The sequence below is a fragment of the Lycium ferocissimum genome, chromosome 3 (genome assembly GCF_029784015.1).
Source record: "Lycium ferocissimum isolate CSIRO_LF1 chromosome 3, AGI_CSIRO_Lferr_CH_V1, whole genome shotgun sequence".
NCBI classification, from domain to species: domain Eukaryota; kingdom Viridiplantae; phylum Streptophyta; class Magnoliopsida; order Solanales; family Solanaceae; genus Lycium; species Lycium ferocissimum.
The window spans coordinates 13,317,052-13,328,880 of NC_081344.1; the positions used below are offsets into that span (position 1 = coordinate 13,317,052).

The 11,829-nt window shown below is 32.9% G+C and overlaps 1 protein-coding gene and 1 pseudogene across 1 annotated transcript in view; both read right to left on the reverse strand.

Moving 5' to 3' along the window:
* LOC132048711 (wall-associated receptor kinase 2-like) overlaps positions 1-11,829 on the reverse strand; it is a gene marked incomplete at its 5' end in the record, with an annotated part of 98,085 nt that overhangs the window by 19,470 nt on the left and 66,786 nt on the right. The gene's annotated exons all lie outside the window — the stretch shown is intronic.
* The window catches only part of LOC132050698 (wall-associated receptor kinase 17-like), a 27,894-nt pseudogene continuing 19,084 nt past the window's right edge, over positions 3,020-11,829 (reverse strand).

Below are 11,829 nucleotides of genomic sequence, written 5' to 3' on the forward strand. Positions count from 1 at the left end.
TCATATTTTGAAAAACTTAAGCCGTACAGAGAATGCCATGGAGACCGGCGACCGGTCCATCGGTCCACCGGTTTCGGTTCCGGTTACCCGTTAATAGGCTTACGAGTAGATGACAAATTTTCAAAACTAGTGTTTAGTCGTGCCTATATTGCAGAATCCTATCAAATCACCAGTCAAAGGTTGTCCCTCGACTCTCTTTCACAAGTTCTCAAAGCAATATATGAACCGTGCCCCTTAGGTACGATTGGCCCTAAATTCTGCATTTTATTAAGGGAAAAAGGTCGAATATATCCTTCTACTTTAGCTTATTGGCTAACTTTGCCCTCCATTAGCCAAAGTAGTCAAATATACCCCTCATGTTACAAGTTGGGGCCAAATATACCCCTAACATTAGCAAAGTTTCAAAATACCCTTCATTTATAACATATTTCCACATAAACAAGTCTAGTCATTGGAATTGGGTGACATGGATGACACATGACATTTAACTTATTCTGTGTGGGGCCTACGGGGGTAATTTTTTTAAAAATAATCTAGAAAATTGATTTTTCTAAAAACAAATATGTTAAAATGGCTTTTATTAAAAATCTGATGTTTTTTCGATTTAATAAACCCGCTTCTTAAAAAAGGATATTCTGGAAAATTGGATTTTTTTTTAAATTAAAAAATCTGCAAAATAATTTTTTAAAAAATCAATTTTTCAGATTTTCTAAAATTAATCCAGATTTTTAAAAAAAAAAAACTATACAGTTTTCCAGATTTAAAAAAAAATCATTTTCCAGATTTTTTAACTAAAATATCCAATTTTTGAGAATATATTTAAAAAAAATGAGTTTTACTAAAATAAAAAAGTTTCAGTTTTTTTAATAAAAGCCATTTTTTTTTTCATATTTCTTTTATAAAATCAATTTTCCAGATTGTTTCTTAAAAAATTGCCACGTAGGCACCAAATAGAATAATTTAAATGTCATGTGGCGTCGTCAATTCCAATAGTAGGCACCTATTATACGACGTATGTTAGGTAAATGAGGCGATATTTTAAACTTTATTAACGGTAGGGGGTATATTTGGCCTAACCAGAATTTATTAGATATTTGATTTAAGCGCAAACAAAGTTAACAATAAACTAAAGTAGGAGTAAGATATATTTGACCCTTTTTCCTTTTATTAATGAGTTAAAGTGTTGTGCACCTACTATATAATTTGTTTACACTATCAAGTTGAAGTAATTGCAACAAAAAGAAACTGTTTATAATAAATGGAATTTGATAATTTAAAAAGTTTAAAAATAATTGATTATATACAAATACTTTTAGAATAATATTTTTTTACATAACTATCAAACACAAAAAAAGAAAATAAGTTAGAAACTCAAAACCAAGCAGCTAAAACAAATGGTTAATTCTTCTACCTCACCGAATTGCTTGCTTGTACATTGTATGCATGTGCTAATGTTGACATTAGCCATTGCCCAAATTTTAGTTTTTAGACTTTAGATTTATCAGTAGGTAAGGTGAGCAAATGTAATTTGTGAGTAGCATTTGAAGTTTAACCATCAATGAAAATAATATAAACAATCACGCCAGCTCACCTGTAAATGAAAAAAAAGGAAGATATATATAGACAAAAGGTATATATAAATAGGTTTTTGCTTAGGATAACAATGTATCCATTTTGTAATTTCCTTAAATATCCTTATAGCTTATTGTCAATTGTATTAATGTGAGTTTTTTTTTTCCAAGAAAAAGCCAAATAAATAATCTGAGTTAATTTCCTTCCTCTCTCTTCCATCTCTAATGGCTCCCTTCTCTCACACTCTTCTTTTCTCTTTTCCCCCAACTCATGAGAGAAGATTCAACCAAGTTCTTTTATGCTAGCTTAGGTTTTTTTTTTTTTTTTTTTTTTTGGGCAGAGACCTCTTTTTCCTTTCATCATTTCATTGTTATGTTGAAAAATGTGAACCCAACAATCAAAAGCTTAATCAAATCTGAACAATTTCATTATCAAAGCTTAATCAAATCTGAACAATTTCATTATCATAATTAGAAAACATAAACCCAGCAATTAAAAGCTAATCCAAATTTAACCTATTTCATTTGCTATAATTTGAAAATTTAAACACAACAATCAAAAGCTAATTAACAAGATCTTAGTTGATTTGATGGAAAAAGCTCAAATATGTCATCGAACTATCGAAAATGGCTCATTTATGTCACTCGTCAATAGCTTGGCTCATTTATGTCATCGTTGTTACCAAAATGGCTCATCCATGCCATTTTTCATTAATTCGGTTTTACAATACCAGATATGACACATGATCTCCAATTAGAGGTCCACGTCATTTAATTAAATCAACTCAATTTTAATCCCAAATTAATAAAACCCGACCCACCCAAATTCCTTTTAACCCACAACCATAATCTTATTTGCAGAGAACTTTAGTTGATCAATTTAAAACATAAGGTAAAGTTTCAACCGTTTCTTGGAAGGAAATATTAAATTGTAAGTGATATTAAAAGACGGTTCCTCAGATCTATCTGAAGATAGATAGTGCTATGTCTTAGATTTCATTTTTACTCCCTACCATATTGATGTTGGCACATGAACTTTCAAAATTTTCAGGGTGCAAATGTTCCAAGTAATATATTTGGAAAGTTTCAGTTTGAGAAGCTAACTGATGGACAGCTTAAAAACTCAAAGTCAGTCAATCACACTATCCATACCTCACGTGATCGGTTGAACCATTTGAAATCTTTACAATAATGAGAAAAAGAAATGGTAAAGACACATATATCTATCTCATGTAATATTAGTGATTAGTGTTCCTTTTTTGAGCCAAAAAAAGATATTAAGATGTAAAAAGCAACGGACTAAGAATGATATTCAGATGCTAGCTTTCCGAAAAATATTATTGTATTCATTATTCTACATCTTCAAATCAACATTAGACAAACTTTTGAGGAAAGGAACCTACATATGGCTAGGGGTCAGGAGGAGTACCAGATAACTTTACATGTCATTATCGGTAGGATATAGAATACCCGAAATATATTCTTCTGAGAAGTTGAGTATTTGCATTGGAATTAATTGAAACAATGTAGAGATCAAATAATTCATCATGATCATTCTCTTCCTGTCCATGTTGATGATTAGACCAGGAGATTCCAGTTAACTTCCTCAAACCTTCAAGTTTAGTAGCCACTTCCTTCATTGTAGGCCTATCTTCTCCATGCAATTGAAGAAAACTCTACACTAGCTCAGCCATCTTTTGGAGTTGCTCAAGACTCTCTTCTCGCAAAACAGGACGATCAAGAATTTGAAATAACCGATTGTTATTCACTGACGTAACAAAATGATCAGCCAAATTATTTTGTTCATCGTTTCTAGCTCGGATAAGAGGTTTTAACCCCGTTAGAAGTAAGCTGTAAACATCACTTTTTTGGGTCAATTGACTTGTGCACAATTATTCAGGATCCAAGTACCCAAATATATTGGGATTGAAAAAAGCAGGCGTCATGCGGATGCTAATAGTTGCAAACCTTGGACTTACGACGATAAATCAGACGACAAAAAGAACTATACTAAAATAAGCATAATATTATTATACATTTTGGTCAACTGACCTATATATTAAAAATCCTAATTTAAAAAAAAACATTAAAAATTATGGAGAGAATAAAAAATCCTAAACAAAACTCTTTAACGACTATATTGTGGATGTTCTTATGTTTTTGTTTAAAGGGAATATCCTCAATTTATAGAAGTATAAAACTTCTCCTCCAAGAAAAAGGATAAATATGAAAGAGTTCTTTTGTACCAAGAATTTAATTTTAAAGTAAAACACAATTTTGGTAGAAGCCAAATAAGATAGGAAATTCAGCGCAGACCCTAACAAAATGTCCCTTGAACTAATGTAGTCACATGTGTTTGATCTAGAGGAATTAACCTTGAAGCTCCAAAATCTGCCACTTTAGCTGTGTAAACACTATCTAATCTATATATCTATATAAAGTCGGGCATAGGCCTGCTGACGTGGCACGCCTTACAGCGCAGAAAACTTTATTTTTAATTTTCTCAGATTTTTGCCATTTTCCTCAGGTTTTTGCAGTTCTAAAATTATTTTTTCCCCTAGAAACCGGTTAATAAATGATATTGTAACTGTTGGCTCATTCATTCCAAATCCTCACACCTCTTTCTCTTCCAAACTACCCGAACCTCTTAATCAGGGAATCTTCTCCACCTCTTTTCCCTAACCAGAAACATAGCACAAATACAGAGAACTTCATATATCATCTATGGAGACTAGAGAAAAGACCAAGCAATTTATTGAACAAGTTAGTGTCATTGTGGGTAGCCGAGCCAGTTAATAAAAGGTTGCAGCGATTTCAGTCAAACCACAAAGCTAATAAAGTGAATTCATTTTTACAATTTTTCAAATTTAGACTCTAAAGATTGCATAATAATGGGTGTTGAAGAATTTGTTTAGTCGTCTATTCTCAAATGGAGATGCAAAAGAGGGATAGACGATTTAACAGATGTGATTGCGTTGCAGATCTCTTTCCTCCTTATTTTAAGGTAGTACTAAAATTTTATTGAATTGATCCGTTGATTTTTTTATAGCTATAAATTTGTGAATTCACCTGTTTCTTCAATTTATTTTTTTGCCAGTTTTGAGCTCTTTATTGGTCTGCTGGGATTAACTCATTGCCTATTCTGAATAACAAATGGTGTTTTTGTCCAGTTATGAGTTTGCTGGCATTGCGAAAAGAAAATTTATTTTAGTTTGCTGAATTTGTTGATTTAGCAGTATCTTTATTTAGGTTGGTGCTTATCTCCCTTGGTCTTCCAAAAACAGTGAAACGTTGCAACACCATGTTAGTGGGACGCCTGCTTGCGTAGTAATAAAAGTAGAAACAACGGAATGTGAGAGGGTTATTTTTTCCAAACTTTCTCTCTCTATGGACATTGCCGGTGTTGGTTTATGATCCTGGTCCCGAGGCCAAGGAAGAAACACATTAATGGTGGCGTTGCATTGTTCTGGATAATGGCAAAATGGGTCTTTAATTATAGATGGACCACTTTGGTGCTTTCCTGTGTATGTCAAACAACTAATTTCCTTTGCCTATTACTGGGGTTTTGAATCCATATCAGCGACTAAGAAAGGAATCGATCAGCTTAGAGATGCTGAGGATCTTTTGCTTTGCAGCAGCCGGTGACGACATTATGGTGAAAACTTCTTCGTTTATCTATGGAAGGTTTCGGCTACATCTTTTGCTTTGGCTGATTGTAGTCGTGGATCATTTTATTATGCATAAACTTGATGTCGCAGTGAATTGCAAAGGCCACACAAGACTTAGTGACTCTTTCCCAAGAACTTTTAATGGCACTTTTTCATAAACCAATATGCCAAGGAGAGTTAGTTCTATATTTCTATTAGATGTGGAATCACATAAAGATCTGACATCATTTTTAGTTGTGGAATTGGATGCCCCTGGCTTGCCCATGCTTCTCACATTCAGTATGCTCAGAAGCCTCTGCTTGCTGAAGCTATACCAATCTTTCACACATCCTCTTGCATCCGTTCTCGATGAAGTATTAAAGGGTTTATAATATTTATCATCATGGACGTATTCTCCGCAATCTTAAAATAAGTTTGATTCTTAGTTAAATTCATTAAAAGTTCTTTTTGTTGCATCATTTAAGCATTTGATGACATCAGTTAGAGGTATCACGAGGCTTATGATGCTGGTGAGATTCCATAAGTTGTTTGAGTAAGACTTCTCTCAAGACTTGCTTGATTAGTCATGATCTAATTTCTGGAAGTCATCAGAAGTAATATTATATCTAATGTCATGTTACGATCTCTTTGGGATCCACAGGGAGTGAATTCATTCCTCAGGATAACTTTCTGCTACATCTATGAGACTATGACAATGTTAACAAGGAAAATTTCTCAATTCCTAATTGTAATTTAACACCTGTATGGACAAAAAAGATTATTACTATGAGAAGTTGGGTAGCTGAAGTGGACTTTCTTCAGAGATATTGCAGCCAAAATTAAGATATGAACAGTTAAACAGGATAGCACCCGAGGACATGGTGCATTTATATGATTTCAAGTAATTATTCTTTTTTACTAACATGATCTGTCTATTTTATACTCTTATCTAAAGAAAGTCTTTTCATTGATCAATTTACTTTTCCCCCAATTATTTTCAATAGGTCTGGTATTTGGTTGTTTGGCATAACTGTCCCATAACTTGCTCATGGTCATGTTCATTTCTCAAAATATCCTCCGATGAAGGTACCTTAATTAGGATAGTTACCGCTTGCTACATTTCGTTTCTTTTGGAGCCACTTTAATCATATTTGCATTACATGTTTTATACTACTCAGCTGATGCTAATAACATTACAAAATGCAACCCCAACCTTTATTATGAGAGATCATGAGAGAAACAAAGTTTTTTGTTCTCTTAAGGTGTTATTTGAATACTAATTACCCGACTCTGAAACGATAATTTTGTTGGCTGGCGTTAGTGTTTACGGTGCTCTTATGTACAACTTGCTTTTATTGAAACAAGCCTTTAATTTTGTCACCTCTGAATTTTCTACATATGAAGGAGAGTTGAATTAGTTCTCGGATACTATTTGATGGTTCGGCTGCTAGAAACATTCGATGTTGACTCTTGAGTGTTGCTTTATGATGCTATTGTCAAATACTATTATACGAGAACTGAAACTATAAATTGGCTGACACCATACGTGCTACTTTCTATGCTTACAGGTTTGAGCTTCCCTCCTTTTTAGCTTCCAGTTTTCACTTTCTTTTTCTCTTGTGGCTTATTAGTTCAAGAATGAATCTGCCGTAATTTTCACGTCTTCTATTGGGACTTAGGAGATCATTACATTTGGACTATATTTATTTGATTGAAATGGGATGAAACTGTTAGGTTTAGTTTTAAAACCCTGGGTGAAAGTTAAAACATCAAGACATTGTGTAGTGTTTTACTCTGAGCTATATGGACTTACTCAGAAAGCAATACTCTTCACTTAATTTCACATAATGTTTCTTTCTGGCTTCTGTACACTTCCATTTAATCCTCACTCAAATCAAAACTCCCCACACCCAAAATCCATTTAATTAATCTTGTACTCTCATTCAAATATACGAGGACGTTAAATAGAGTAATATTAGCTCTGCCTAATATAAATCCAACAGCTGTATGCCACAATTGAAACAGGGTAAGCCACTTGACTTAAAGCAATCAAAAGCTCTTCAAGTACTATACCGATATCCATAAAAGGTTGCTCTATCTCTTTCATTGTTTGTTTTAGAAGTATAATGTTATGATGGAAAGATTGATGTGGAGGCCCCGTTTAACTTTGAAAGATAATTTTGTATGTGAGACAAGTGTTATAATTTTGTCTGCTGTGAGACCTTGGCATTTGGAAATACCTTTTTTGTCTCTCTTTTGTACAGTGGCAAGTTAGTTGTGAAAACGGTTGAAGATACTTTTAGATCGAGTTGGATGAATGTTCAAGTCTGGAAAGGCCTGCTTTGCGGCTGAAGAAACTGAAAAGCATTTGGAAGAGGTGTCAGTCTGCATTTTGTGGAAAGGGTTAAAACTAGATGTGTTTCTAAAGGGAAGTCTACTACTGTATGGTCTTGAAGCTCACGTGTCTTCGTTTGTTTGACCTCTGGTGTAAATAACATTTTATCGTAATAAGTATTTATGGCAGTTTTTTTTTTATGTGTATGGTTGAATTTATTTATTTTATGGGAAAATATTGTTAAGGCCGTTGTAAAACTAATTAACCAACACTTAGTTAAGGCCTCTGTACGAATAAATAGCACTTAATCGCTGGTGTTTGGCTTTATTATTGGAACTTTTGTTTACTCATGAATGATATTGCTTGCTGCCTTTTTGAACGTTTTGCTATCATCAAGTTGTGTGAGATTTTTCTAACAAACCTTGATCAATAAATATTTGTTCGGTATTGAATTTGTTAGAGCTGAATTTTCTTTTTCCATTTAGGTGCTAACCTTGAGTGTATAATTAAAAAGATTTAATAGTGTTATGGTTGGATAGTAGAGAGAACAAAAAAATGATCAAAGAGTAAAGATTGATATCTAAATTGGAAGAAATAAATCGATAAGTATTTAACCTCATTTTGATTTCTTTTGATGAGCGTGTGAAGCGCAGACAAATTCTTAGTTAACAGTCTATTTGACAGACTTAATGTCCCTATGAATTATAGGCATGATGCAAATGAATGAAGGTAAGCAAGTGTAGCGGCTATCTTTGCTGCAATCCTCAAATGGTTTTGCGAAGTTAACCAACCCACTCCACGTTGGTTGTGAATGTGCTCATAAAGAGTTCCTTTAGAGACGTAATCATAAACCAATAAAGGAACTTCATCTTCCAAACAACACCCAAAGAGCCTCACCACTTTTTGATGGTTGATTTGAGTGAGAATAAGCACCTCATTGATAAACTGCTCAATTTGACTCTCATCCACAATTCTAGATTTTTTAATGGCAACCATGCAAATATCACGTAACACGCTTCTATATACTATCCCATTGCCACCACGACCAATAGTTTTGTCTTTGGCGTAATTGTTTGTGGCTTTCTTGAGCTCCTCACCTGTAAATAGTCTTGTTGCTTCCACACCACCCTCGTTAGGGGAGATTCGACGCTTCAATAATAAACCGCCATTTTGTTGGAACAACTTCTCCCTAACTTTGATCAATTTTCTTTTCTTGATGCTGAAATAGAGCCAAGTTATCCCAACAACTAGGGATATAAATCCGACTCCCATACCTGTGTAAATGCAATTACTAATTAGTGGAGTTGAACTTTCATTGTCTTTTTCAATTCAAAAGCAATGGATTGGACACATTCATTTTACTATAGAATGTGTATGCTTACAGATTGGTGTTCCAAGTGGCTTGTTTCAGACACATAAAAGAACGTTCTGTATCATTCAAATGGTCTCGATTTGTGAAAAATATCGAGCAATTTTTGGTCTAAGATCAAATCATTACATGAAAAGTATGGAGTTCGTATTTTGGTTATAATAAAAACATTATGGGAAAACAAAAATACTGCTCCGCCACATGTTTTGTACATGTATGAAATCAAAACATTAAAACCAAATTTTGGTTATATAAGAAAACTGTGCAACATAGTATGAAATGAAGTGGAAAAAAAACATTCAATAATTTATGGAGTGATAACGAGGACTCCAGGCTTCCAAGTCATTTTATAGCATGGAAAAGAATATTAGTACTAAGTATTTGTTTTTGTGGTTATGAAAGTTTTTCAAGATATTTACCTAGAGAGAACTTGATCCATGGAAACTGAGAGTGGGGAGCAATACATGAACCACGACCATTATTTTTGCCATCATCGATATATCCATTTAACGGACAAGAACAATTATAACTCCCCGGGGTGTTTGTGCAGTTCTTTTCACACGAATTGGTGTTTGGGTCAGCACACTCATCACGAATTGGTAATATTGGTATTTTATTACAAGTTTAATTTTTATACACGACAATGTATATATATATATTTTTTTTATATACAATCAGTTATCTTACAACCAAAATGAGTTATTTTAAATTACAAGGCATACAAATTCTTTCTTTCTTTTTTAACTACATTCCTAGTCAAATATCACATAAAATGGGATAACAGGGGTACTACTTAATTGTCCTTTTTAGGAAGAAAACAGGAGAATCATAACGCAATATGAAAATAATGCTCAAATGTAATTTGTGAGTAGCATTTGAAGTTTTACCGTCATTCAAAATAATATAAAAAATGAATTGGGCTCCTCTCCATTTCCCCCAAGTTCTATCTTGGATTAGAGACACATGTCATGGATTATAATTAATGGCTAAGATTTAATTGACTAAAACAAGGCCCTAACCATGATTACATAATTAATAACTTATCCATAAATATATTAGAATATTTTTCTCTCTTCCTATTTACTTTTCCTACCCAGTAAAATATCTTTTCTGTTTTATCCGATTATTTTTTGCCACTTAATTTTTTTTCCCCTAATATGCCAATTATTTAATTGGTGATATTTTCCATTTTTCAATTATGATGCTTACTAATTCACATAATATAGACCCCATTATTCAATTGTTAATTGTATATTTCTGAAAGAGTTGTCTATGTTCCGAAAAATATCACCATTAAAGAGTTTTCATGATTGAAAACAAGATGGAATATTAAAATACGAAGAGAGAGAAAATATTTTAAAATATTTATGCATAAGTTATTAATTATATAAACTATGGTTAAGGCCTTGTTTTAGTCAATTAAATCTTAGTCATTAATTCTAACTCATGCCATGTGTCTCTAATCTAAGGTAGAACTTCGGGGAAATGGAAAGGAGCCCAATCCATAAAAAATCACGCCAGCTCACATATAAAATGAAAAATAAGATAGATATGGATAAAAGATATATATAAATAGGTTTTTATTTTATTTTTTAAATTTCCCACCCGGTGTCCGATACCCGCATTGGAGCCTGACTAAGTCTGGATTCGCGCCACATAGGGCCCCATTCAGGGGAAAGCGCTCCCTATCAAAGACTTTTCCATACCTAGTGCTCAAACTAGAGACCTCTGGTTAAGATAAAAGCATCTCCATCCGCTACACCACATCCTTTGGTGGTAATATAAATAGGATTTTTTTTTTTTTTGGTTTATAGATATGGACAAAAGATATATATATAAATAGGGTTTTGCAAACAGTAAGATAGCAATGTACCCATTTTGTGATTTTCTTATCCCCTATTTGGATGGTTGTTTCCCGTGGTTCATTATTGTATTATTTTTTTATAAAACCATGTTTGTTTCCATTATTCTTAACATTATGTTGTATTGTATTGTAAATCCGTTGTAATTCCTTAGTTATATAACCATGAAATGCCTAATTTTTATAACCACTGATTTGATGATTTTTGCGTGGTTACATATTTCATTTTTCCATTATATCCTCACCCCACCACCCACTCCCACGATACCCGACCCCACCACCACCCCCACATAGGTAGACAAATCAAATAATTTTTTTTAACCCTTTTTCATATATAAACATTAATCCGGGGAGAACTTTGTTAAGATTTGTAATTTTTTTTACACATTAAAATTATTTATGTCAAGGACGGAAAGTACATCCGCAACATGTGCTTCTTTTAAAACGAGATGCAAGCACGAGCCCAACAATTTATGTCTTCTTGTTAAATTTACAGTATTTTCTAATTATAATATTAATCTGTGTTTTTAATTTTATCTTTGATACTTCTATGCAGAGATATGATATGAAGGTTTCAATGAGATGGGATCAGTATACGTAACCATAAAGATTGACTGAATTTTGTATTGAAACAGTTAGGGGTCATTTGGTTTGGTTGTTAATTAGAGTTATCCTGCGATTAATTATGCAAAGTTTAGTTATTTATGTAGGATTTATTCCATCTTCTACTCTGGATAGAATAATACATAAATTGACTCATAACTTATACATGTTTTTACTTATGTGGGACTATAAAATGGAAAGTAAACATTGTATGGCGCACTAAATTTTATACAAAACAATTAAAATCTATCAAACATAATATTAGTAACTCCATTCATAACCAACAATCAAACAACCCCTTAACTCTTTCAGAGTGTGCTCATAAAATTCTCCACTTATTTTTTTTCCCACAAAAAGAGCCATAACCCACATATATAGTAAAATACGCCATGTTTAAAGAAAAGATATATAATTGAGAAAATCATGGCTTCAACATAAAAACT